The sequence below is a fragment of the Nesoenas mayeri genome (genome assembly GCF_963082525.1).
Source record: "Nesoenas mayeri genome assembly, chromosome: 14".
Classification (NCBI taxonomy): domain Eukaryota; kingdom Metazoa; phylum Chordata; class Aves; order Columbiformes; family Columbidae; genus Nesoenas; species Nesoenas mayeri.
Window position 1 is genome coordinate 9,105,697 of NC_137556.1, and position 12,663 is coordinate 9,118,359.

Sequence of the window (12,663 nt, forward strand, 5' to 3'; positions counted from 1 at the left end):
AACTGAGTTTTTCCCACCTTGCAAAGCTGTCTTGCCCACAGGTGTCTAGAAGAAAAAAGAGAAAAATGCATTTAAAATTGGAAAGACTTGTGTTCACATAAAATGCATAACCAAAGAAAATGTTACATTTAAACTGAAATACGAGGTTGAAGCAAGTATTCATGATGTTTAACTTTTGCCTTCTGAGACTAATGCTCAGTTTCTTCTTTCATCAGTGAAAAGAAGCAAGTTCTTCTGAATGATGCCTCAGAGCAGAAATCTATCCTGACCAATTCTGAAGAGTGTTATTGACTCCAGTAAGAGCCCACAAAACCAGAGATACACTAGACAAAAGCTAGGCCTTGTGATTACTGTCCTCAGGACCTGCAGACTAACATAAAAAAAAAAAAGAAGACAAACTTTACCCACACAAATCAGTCTATTTGGGTCATATCAGAACATTCAACAGTTTAAAGACTAAGTGTTTAATAGGAAGATAATCCCTGCATATTTGACAAATGGTTTCACTTTCTTATCTTTCTAGTGGGTGTGGTGATCATAACAAAAGTGATTTTATGGTATTTCACAGAGTATCTTGTAAAATGGCAACCTTATTTTATAGTGGCTTTTATTACTGCTGGAACTTTTACTAGGAATTGCATCACAAAAATCAGTTAACATAAATATTGCAGTGAAGAGCTCCCACTGTTCAATGCCAAAGTTAATTCTGCCAATGCAGCCTTCATTTTCAGATGGAAAAGGTTACTGGTATTAAATTTGTCCTCAGACTTCATACTTAGCTGGGATGAAACATAGATATGAAGTTTTGTAGCTCTGTTTAACTTGGAAAATATCATGCCAAGATTTGCCACTGTCAAGCAGTTTTAGAGGGTTGCCTTAAGCCCTCTCTGTAATATATGAACAGAAACAAAGACCTAGAAATTAACATGTTGAACATCAAATGGGTTTGTTCAATATTTACCACAGTAAGACCCTGTTTTAAACATCCACAAGACACCACAGCAGCAAACAAAAATAAATAACGTCGCTTACATTAATAGTCAGATATCAGAAATTAAATTTGCGTGGAAGATGGAGCATCATTAACGGCTGAACTACAAAACTTAAATTTGCATTCATGTAAGTGTTAAAGAAGTCTCAAGTGTATTTGTTCTTTCCCCATGTTTTTCCTTTTTCTTTGTAACCTTTCTCTATTTTTCCCATTTTTTTAAACTTTTTTCCCCTCTTTTCTCTCTTATATGGTCCTATGCAGTCCTTACATTTTGAGCTCTTCATGTTTCTTTATGATATTTTTTTCCCATTCTTTCCTTTCTCCCTTCATTTATTTCACTCTTCCTATCCCCCTTTTCTCTTGCTCATATAAACACACACGAAGATTCTTATAAGAGCAACAGCTTCCCTGAAGATTACGAAGCCAGTCTGGAAGTAGTGCTACCTGATGGACAAAAAGTCACAAAATGTCTTGCAACTTCAGAGGCCAAACTTGGCATCAACCCAGTTACATATGGTTAAGATCAGATTTGAGTTTGCTGAGTAGCCTGAAAACAACAACAATTGGGGATTTATTGTACCAAACAATCTTCTGGCTCTCACTAAACCCTTTTTTCATTAAAGAAAATAAAACAAAAGTATTGATGTCTATAGATGAGGACAATAAAGATGAGCCACAGAGGAGCAGTAATGGTTTGCATACTCATAAACCCTTCTCAGTCTTTGCAGCTTCAATGTTTTCCTATGGGGGATAATGTTAAGAATGTGCTAGAATGCAATACTCTCAGATAATGCAGAGAAACAATTCTCTTTCTCCCTGCTGCTACATTTTAGACATGAAGCTTAAGCTCTCCAGGGAAGCTGATGATTCTCTTTGCCAGTAACTTGAACCCTTGTGGAAAACCAAATACTATTTTACAAAATCACCAAATCCATTGAAGTCAGTGTGCGTAAGGTAAAGAGTTTGATTTGGGAGGGAAGAGAGGCATTAGGTGTGGCAATAGCTGAAAGACAGGTAAAAGGTGCAAGGTGGGGTCAGTATCAGTGTCTGCACGCACCCAGAGTAGCTGTAAGAAATTTTTGGAATGTGGGCCATGTGTCTCAGGTGTAGCATGAGGGTTCTGGACATCTCATCCTCAGAATCAGCTTCAGGACTTGGGATACTGAAGGTGACTGACAAAAATTCAGCCCTTGGCTCAGATCTGCTACAAGCTTATATTACTGTACCTACCCCAGCACAGCCATTGCTCAAGCATGGCAGGGGCAGACCCTGATCCAGATAAACAGTCCTGATGCTCTACACAATCTGTTCTGTCATGTATATGCTAAGCAGGTCTTTGCACCAGGGACAGTATTCTGCAAAGGACCATGTGCTGGGCAAAAATTTAATAGTAATTCCAAACATCTTCCTCTGCTTTAAACAATTTCTTAATTGTCTATGGTAACAGGATTGTAAAACCAAAGAAAAATAGCCCAGATCATGATAATACTCTTAGGGGCAGGAATTATAGAGGAGGAAAGTGCCTTACAGTGACAGTCTCTGAAGATGTGGAGGAATTAAAACTTCACGGTGTGTCAGCAGCCATGGAGACTGGCAGAAAGGGGGGCAGACAGACAGCAGCCTTATTTCTCACAACAAGTGATTCTGAAGTGCTTAATGTGTTTTCAGTTAACTCTGACCAAATTTGAAACTGTATTAAAGGAATCTAAGTAGTACTCTACATAGAAATGAGACATGAGTGTTGAGTTTTTAAATGCTGAGTACAAAAAGAACAGAAGAATTTGTCCACTTTCTAATGCAGCTCAAGGTCTTGCAACTCCAAGGGGTGTGGGAGGGACTGAATCCACCAAGGGAGGAGGAGACTAACTCACAAGTGGGGAAGAAAAGCACTGGCAGAGAAACTGCAGAAGAGTCAGAATTCAGCCCAGACAAAGCAGTCAGAATCTGACAAGCAAAATTTATACTACAATGAAATTTATGGAAGGTGGGCACTGCTTTGATTCCATAGGGAGTAGAAATAATCTGCTGATATTTCAAGAAGGTATGCCTGGGAGCAGGAGTATGTGCAGAACTAAATTTCCAAATCCACGCAAAAAGTAGTATATGGGGTGGCACACCACATCAGATATTTAAGCCAAAAATTTTGCTGATGCTTGGAAAGAAATGCAATAGTGGCAAAGACTTACATAATGTCACATGCCCTAGGAGAGTATGTGCTGCAACAAAATCCACGACAGTATTATTAGCAGCTCAGAAAAATTAGTCATAGGAGCAGCACGTTCTGTTCTGTGGCAGCTTTCAAGATTAGACAGTTTTATTTCACAGTGAGCAGGAATGGGACCAAAGCCATATGAAAGCTGTCATGAAAAAAGCAGTGTCAAAGCATTCAGTTGCTGATCAAAACCTGAACATTTCATTTCTGGACAGTATATAAAAATGCTGTTTTCCAGCAACGGCTTGTATTTTCTGCAGAAAACTGAGGATTAAATTCCTGGCTTCTTTATTCACAGTATGGCTTTTTTCCTTTCTCCTAAAGTACACAACGATCTGTCAGAAGAGGAACCCAAATCTTTTTCTTGAAATCCCAGGGTGACCTAACAAGTTCTTCTTAGCGCTGTTTTCCTTTCTCATAGCACAACTGTCTCTCCATTCTGTATTATTCAGGGTTTCTGTCATGTTTAGGTGGTGGTGTTTGTCTACAGCCTCTTAACATGTATTGCCACACGGACAGGTTACTTCAGCATCTGTGTGCACAGCCATGAAAATCAGTGAATTTACTTATCTATTCTATACTGTGCCTCTGTAATGTGGCACAATAGGCAGCAGATTCCTATCCATGGGGTAATAAAGGTGCTTTGAAAAAGGAGCCACACAAACAGGGTCGTGGTGTGAATTGACCTTTTACCCACTGGAACACTTGAAATCTATTTTTGTCCCCACTTTGGAACGAAGGAAGGAATGACAAAGTCTCAGCAGTACAAGCAACCCAGCTGTTCCCTTAGAAATGTGCAAATCTTGATTAGGCAAATAAAAAGTTCAAACAACGTACCCATAGTTAATAAGCTCAGGCTATTTAGAAAGTTATAAATATTCTTCGAGAGTTGTCAGCATCTTTCAAAAGCACAAGAAGTTTTGTTTTGTTAGGATTGCTGTTGTGCACATATTGCAAGGCATCAAAAAGAAAGCAGCCTGGCATGGTTTCTTAGAGTTAAACTATTTACATGAAAGGCTTGTGAAATTAGATCCTCACTCCATAATCAAAAGACTCTTTACAATAGTATGAAACAAAATGCTTTCATGGAATGATCTTTATACTCCATCTCCTTTAATCTCATAGCATGATGTGGACATCAGTTGAATCTACAAGACTTTTCGCTCTGCAGAGACACTGCATGGAAAAAAAATATATATCTCTGATGATGTGAAGATTAGAAGAAGAAAGAGATATACTGATGTAGAATTCTTTTCTTCCTTTGAGCATTTACTTTGTCTCACAACTATTGCGATTTCATGTCTAAACAGTAATGTAACCTGGTACAGAAATATAACTCTATCTTTTGTTAGTTGAACTAACAAGGTTAGTTCATTATCTAGGATTCCTTGGCATACTTCTCCAAAAGTACAGCACAGACTAGATGTACAGCTGAAGGCTGCTGGTCGTCATTAGAACAACATGATTTTGACTATCATTTGACATCAATCCATAACTTTTGTAGAAATGTGGCAAATGGTAAAAAAATACCTACCTAGAGAGGTTGGTTTTCAACAAACTGCCAATATCAGGAGTCAGAGAAAGGTTCTAACAAGCCAATTTACAGTCCTTAATTTGTTCTTAAGATGTGACCCAAATTTGTAGGACTTCGGACCATCTTGGTTTGTATTTTATAATATTTTCCTCCTCCTCACACACCTTTTTAAGCTTTCCTCCTATTTTGCAAGACTCACAGTGCTGCATAGCTCACCCACAAACTGAATGTCACTAAATTCAAACCATAAACTAGAAGAAGGAATTTCACCATCGAAACACTTGACCTTGTGAAAGGAAATGCCTTCAGCTGGAGTATTGGAAGCCCAGACACACAGCTTATAATGGCTTTACGTGATGACTGCATACAGACCCAGAGATTTACTCTTCAAGCAGGGACATTTCTGACTTCTTAGGTGATACAGTCTGTATTTTAGAGAATCTTTCACTGTTGTGCAGTATCTGAAAGCTTACTGTACAGCTCCTCAGAACTTGACCACAATTCTTTTCTTTTTTAACACTGAGGGTTCTTTGAATCTTGGAAACTGACAGGAAAACCCTTCACACTCAGTAAAACAAAACATTTTAGGCAGAATAGCTAAGATGTATGGTCTGGTTACTCAGAACTTTTGCTTTTATTTTAGTCTTCAGTCACAGGATCTGACAATTTACTATTGAACATTTACTTGAAAATTAAGCAGACACATTTGTTGTCACAAACAGTACATGAAAGCTTTTGCTAAACTCTATGTTAGTGGTGTGGTTTGGGAGTTTTTAAAGCATTTTCTGAACTTTCTGAATAGCACAAAAATCCTCTTTGTTCATCTTCTGCAGATTCATCACAGCTGCATATCTAGTTTGCACATTTGTCATCTTATATATGACAACTTCAAACATTTTTTCTAACATCTAATGAATCATATAGTGAGTGATGGCTCTGGTGAATTACTGAGAAGTCATGTCTCTGAATGTATAAAGGAACAGGATGGAATATCTTCTGTCTTATAAGTTTCCAAGGACAATTGCTCATTAGCTGTTTTCAGGTTTTGTCTGCAGGTATTTGCATCTTAAGAAAATGTACGGTCTTTTCAATGGGCCACCATCAGTCATCACGTCTGCTGTAGCAAACAATATTTTCACACATTGTTTTGTGGTGATAACTAAAGGGAACATTTGGGATTGAATTTATCTAAAATTGTATTATTTCTGAGTGAATTATGACAACTGGCTTGGATGCAGCTTTCCTAATTTATGGTGCTCAGAACACTATCCATTTCATTCACATTTCAATAAAGGTGGATGCTTTGTAGAACAGAAGGAAGGTGCTGTATTCTCTGTAAGCAAAGGTGAAGGCACTGAGAAAATAATTTCCCTGGTCCAAAAGACAGTTAGGGGTGTTCAGCAGAAGACAGTTAAAAACCTTCCCTCAAAAGTAGCACTTTTGATGCTGAGATATTTCTGCCCACTCATTTGACAATGGGTGAAACAGCCACTTCTTAGGTAGCTGAACCACTGACTGGCTACTAACAAGGGAAAGTAATTGTCACATCCTAGCCCTTTCACAGGTATAAGAAGTAGTTTCTTAACATTTATATTCATCTTACATTTAATTTTCTTCTGTCAGAAACAGAAGCTCACCACAGTTTGAAATTGTAACATTTAATTCAACCTGCTTTGAAAAACTGTTATCACCAGTTCAATGGGTTTCACTAGAGAAGGTCTCTTAAACAGGGAAAGAGAGACTATTAAGACTGAGTATAAAGGCTGTTTTTCACTCCTCTGATAGTAAGATGCACTTCAACCTCATGTTTGTGTCTCCCTAATACAACATTTCATAAGGTGGTTTATCTTCTGGGAATAAAAGCTGCTTAATTGTTATTAAGCTGCCCTTCGAGGAGAATAAAAGAATTAATTGGGACTGAGCTGAAATATAAAGACCTTTGAGTATAAAGAGTCCCATTTAGTCTTAAAAGTCTTAAAACTCCAATAGTAAGTAAGTAATAATAAATCCTCAGAGGAAATTGTTAACAGTGAGTTTTGTCCTACATTCTCTATATGAACAGAAACTTTCACTTCATTACTTAGATACAGATAATCAGCTCTTCTTCTGCTCCAGAATCATATGATTTATACAAATCTTCATAAACTTTGCTTGCTGTTCTTAGAAAACTCGAGGGTTACTGCAGAAGAACTATGTTCAGAAGGAGGGTCTTAGGATCAGGGTCAATGTCAGTGGGTTTTAGGTCAGTACCTAAAGCCTGAGATTTAAATGTCTTCAGAGAGGACTTAAAGTAGCAATAGCTCCCTGTTGAGTGCAATGAGAGATCTAGGCCCCAAAGTAGCAAAGCAGCAACAGAACATCTGCTTCAACACATAATCTCTAGCATCAGTGGGGGAATCACAGTTAAACCTAAGTGTGAATAGGATCCCATTTTCTTCCTCACTAACCTGACTTGCTGCAAGAGAAGAGTTAAACAACTGAGGGCTTACTCTTGATAAATTTCATCCTCTTTCAATATTCTCAGTAAAACCACCTGTGCCTTGCCATAAGCGCAATCTCTGCCATGTCTCATTTGAAACCCAGTGTCTCTGCATTTACAACATAAGATGGCTTATGGTAGGCTTTACAGACTTGTAGCAGGTTGCTTGTAGTAGACAGTGAGCTGGAATCAGGCAGCTGGTGTTTCCCAGTTGCCTACTTGAGGAGGAGTCGAACTGATTTGAATCAAGTTTTTACACTCCTCACTGCATATGATGTGATAATAGTGGTGGAAACAGAGGGCTATAGATATAATTTTCTATACTTTTTAAACTTTAATCTTTTTTCTCCCTACTTTGTAAATCTGAACTCTGCAATTTTGTGGTAAATAAAGCAAAGAAACATGAGTTTGGACCCAGAAAACAGGTTAGGAAAGCAAAGGACTAAATCTGGTTTTGGACTTTAAGCATTTATTCCCTTTCTGTAGGCAAAAAGTTTGAGCCTAGCTTAGTGAGACTCGGATATTATAGGTGAACTCTTGTTCTCAGCAATGTCTACAAACAGGAAGCTGTGAAATATTGCTCTTCTTTCTCTGCCTGGTTCCTTCTTACAAAACTAGCAGAAAGGCATAATTAATCAAGTATCAGCCTTTTTGCACAGAATTCATTATCGTCTTTAGGAATAATTGCTCCCCTAGAAGTATTTTGTAAACCATAATGCACGTTATTTGGCAAAGAGAGGTGCTGTCTCAGCAGGTTTATTCCAAGCAATAGCAACCCAAGAAACCACTGTAGGTAACAATTAGTCAGTCAAGAAGGACAAGTGAAAAATACATAAATGACAAACGTTACCTATAGAAAGTTTTAATGCACCATCACTGCTTAACCTAAAAGCCTGCTAAGTTTCATGTGTAATATTTATATTTCAAAATAAATTAAGAATTCTGTATTAGGTAGCAGAAATTTTTCAAGTAAGAATCAAACAAGTATGATTGTTTTCCTTTTAAGTACATAGCCTCAGAAAAAGTAAATACTCCAGTCCATATGCTTTGAACCAAGTTTCCAGAGAGCACAAGCTCACAAAAATGTGTAGCTTTACATCTTCAGCAGGTTTAAGATTTGAATACCAGGACAAGTCAAACTTCATAATGCAAATGTTTGCAAGTTGTTATAGCATTTCAGCCCCTCCAAAACGGGAAAACAACCGCCGCTGTTTATTTTAAGACTCCTACTGTTCTCAAACACATCACTGGTCACATCAATAGCCCTTCTAATAGTTGACCTTCCACTAAAATATTAGGTGAAACACTAAACATCAGCTGCAGCTCAGACCAAATCAGAAAGTAAGTTCCAATTTGTTCAAGCCTGACTTTACCAAACCTGAAAGAACAGAATCCTGATTAGATCTGAAATTTAATGGCATCTTCCTCTTTGAGAAGAAACTGTGAGACTTGGATGGGAATGCTTTATTTGCACCTGTCTTTTCAAGGTAGGCCTTATTACTGGTGGGTTTGTGTTGTTTTGCTGAAGATTTTGGTTTCTGGATTTTGTTCCTTTTCACATGGCTGGAAAGACTCGAGCTAATTATTTTTGAAAGAAGCTTTTCTGCTTCAGCTCTTTTAAATGGACTTTTTAGCAAAAAAAGGAATGTAAAAATGAAGAGAGCAAATAGGTGGTATCCAATCTGGCTCCTATTTGCCAACAATCTGTCTAGTTTGTATAAGAGGCCAGAGAAGCCAGTAATACCCTTCCCTCCCCTGCAAAAGTAGCTGAAAACCACTGCAAAGGGAAAGAAATAAAATAAACATTTAAAAAAAAAAAAAGAAAAAAAAAAAAAGAAGAAGAATGATTGGTGGGAAATCCATTAGTCTATTTTAAGGGAGGAAGAGATTGGGTAACATTGAACAGTCAACAAAACAATGAATGAATGAGTTGAATTGAAACGATTCCCTTGAGATTCTGTTGAATCACTCTAGATAATCCTCCTCAAAGACTCATTTTCCTCTGTAAATACAGAAACGTCTAATCTGTTTGTGTATCGGTAGGATGCATCTATCACTGTCATGGTCATGACTGAAATTTAAGTTACACAGATCTGCACTGGGGTAATACCAACTCACTCAGGTGCTGGTAATAATCCAGTTGACAGAATAGGGCTGGATACTCAATTCTTTACTGATATTACAGCTGATATAGACTCCCACAATACTGCAGCAAACCCAATTGTGGTATTACAGCTACAGTTAAAGCTAATTTGACTGTACTACAGCACAGACTTCGTGGGTTTGGTAGATTTACATGGGAGAAGGGACACATCCACAAATAAAGTCCTGTTTAGGACATCTGCTCTGGTATGAGGGGATGTCACATTTGAGTGGCTTGCAGAGTGGTGATTATCTGTTAGTCTCCCTTGTGCCAGTTATTTCAGCTTTGAACCAATTCTCATTGAAAAATTGGAAAGCTTATTGCTGATTGTGATGGGGGAAAAGTGAAGATGGGTTAAATATTTTTAAGAAACATTTTCCTTGATATCCTGTGTACCCTGTTCACAGTGCGGTGGCATTACTGCAGTTGTCTCTGTTGCCTTCAGGTGGGCTATTTTATAATGCTGAAGTTGATGGGACATCAAAGCCATCTGGACAGCTCTATAGAGGCAAGAGGTAGCACCCCACTCCAAAGATGAAAAGACCTGGGAAAGTCCAAGCTCAATGTCCTTCTAACAATAGCAATCTGCTAAAAAAAGACCCAGGCAAAGCAAACAGAGGATGTCTGTATACTTCTGTGTCAGCCAAAACAGAAGATGTTAAAGCTTTGTGTTCAACACAACTTCACATGTCAAATAGACTCTGCTGAGGTAACAACAAGGTCATTTCAATGAACTAGAAGAGTCATTAATATCTTAGCACCATGATATTTACCTAGCAAGTCGGAAGGCGAGCCTAAAGTATGGATTATTTGGAACTACTTGAGCTGAAATAGTGTCTTTTTTATTACCTCCACAACAGGACTTCTGCTTTGCACAGACGGCTTTGTCAGTCCCACTCTAACAGAGCTTTTCTTGCAGCTCTGCAGCAACCCATCTGCCAGGGTTATTATTCTTTTGTCACAAAGGAAATAATGTTTCTTTCCCAGGCACAGCAATGGATAACTATTTCTTAAAGCTAGCTCCTCATTTTTAATTACAATATATTTCCGCACCTAACACCCTACAAAGGCTGCAAAAGTAATGAAAGATAATGCAGTGAGTGTAAATACACATTATTTATTCAGTCTTAAGAAAGAACAAACGTCCAAAAAACAAACAATGACTCTTTTAAATAAAAACATACCTTCTTCTGCAAGGAATATTATGTTTATTGTAAAATCATAGGTCTCAGGTGAAAAGGAACATCTCTAGCAATTCTATTTGTTCCACATTTTGCATATATTATAACCTCATAAGAAAATATTTGAATAATTTAATGGGATTTTTTTCACATTATGTACTTAGTTTTCAAAAGGAGCATAAAACAGTACTACAATAAAGTCAAAATAACATCAGACACCACCATCTGGAACATCAAATTACAGTATTTGAAAGCTTTGACTAAAACTATTTGCTACCTGCTGCAATCTGCAGAAAATACCACCAAAAATGATCCAGTTACAGAAAGGTCATCGCACAAACCTCATTCTAGGGATGGATTCACTGTAGTTTAGAAATGCACATCTCTGCTTCTGACTAAAAAAGGCATCCCATTGGGAAGTGAGACAAGATAAAATAGGAACAGCAACTTCTTTGAACACACTTGAACTGGCAAGCTATATAAAGTATATATTTTCTCCACCATATAGTCTGTAGTGGAAACTGTATCAGGCCTTTTCCCACTCTAATCATTTGCCCATGTGCAACCTGGCCTGCAAGCATGCATTGGAGGTACGAACCACCTTCAGCCAAGAGACAATACTGAACTGTCTATAGCAGCGTCTGCATGGCAAAGCAAATATTTAGTCATTCTCAAATACTTGTCTTATACATTTAAGGCCTTGTCCTGATAAGAGTCATAGTCATGCACTAAAGTTTGTAAAGCTGATAGCCTCAAATATGGTCCCATCTAGTTCTTGCTCCCTTTGCTTCCAGAGCCTTAGTTTCCCTTTCTACCAGTGACAGGAAATAATGACTCCGCTGGGACCCAGCCTGGGGATGCAAGAGGCTCCCTTCATTGTTTTCCAGCACCCACAGCTTTAAATTCTCTCCACAAATAACTATATAGCCTTACTACCAGCTTTTCTACTTCTTCCTTGGTGGCTATTTTAGACACTATTTCTAATTGTCTCCTAAAACATAAGTGAAAGGTGTAATTGGATATTTGTCCCTGAGCTGTAGCTGTGCAGTCTGTGTGTGTTCCAGCATATATCCTGGCAGGAACAGTCTCCCCTAGACATGCTCTGTTATTAGTCAAATGATAACTCCTTGCTGTGCCCTGATTACTAGGGAGGTTGTGTCATCATAGAGAATCTGATCCAAACATCTACATTGATTAACACCCTAAGGCAAGAGAGCAGGAAAAAATAAATCTCACAGTACACTGGGAATAAAGAAAAGCCCAATTTATATAAAATATCATTATTGAAGCTTGGTAGACAAACAGGCAACTACAACATACCATCTACATTTCCAGTTGTTTGAATTTGCCATGAAGAACTTTTAAGCCATAGAAACAAATTCCTAAACTTTCTAACTTCAGAAATCTCAGCTGAGGCACGTCCTTTGGGCAGGATGAGATGATCACCATGACCTAATATTTTCTGCAGAAAGTAATTCTGCCTGGTATTATTTGCCGCTCAAGCACTGGCCTCATTAGACAACTGGAAATATAGGTTCAGATCCCAGCTATATGCCAACCACCTGAGAGGAAGGATTTTTATTTCAAATGAAAAATGACTAGTGACCTGAAAAGCTACTTTCAAGCAATTCTCCTCTGTAACAACATCCTGAAAGCAGAGAGCCATAGGTATTCCAGTGCTGGCAAAGGGAGGTATAAATGTCTCACTTTCAAATAAAAGCAGTTTTTATCAGGCCAGTCATCTGTAGCAGGTAATTTATAAACTAACTTGATATAACAGTTAAAATATTTTACAATATCTTCACTGTTTCTGGATCAACCAAGGTAAATCTTGATGGCAGAAAAAATAAAGGCCATGCTTGCTGTAATCTGTGCTTCTACTTTATCCCTCATAGTGTGGTGGTTGAGAATGGCACAAATGTTTCACATTCAGTCGGCTCAGTTCTTTGGATCTATCTTCCTAGAAACAGCTATACGCACTGAAATCTTACTATTTGTGTGAGCAAGTGCTGAGTGTTATGTACTACAGGTTTTTTTGTAGGATAACAGTAAAAGTATTGGAGCCTTGTGCAATATTGTGATATCTATTGTATGTGAGAACTTATGTCTTCATATACTGCTAT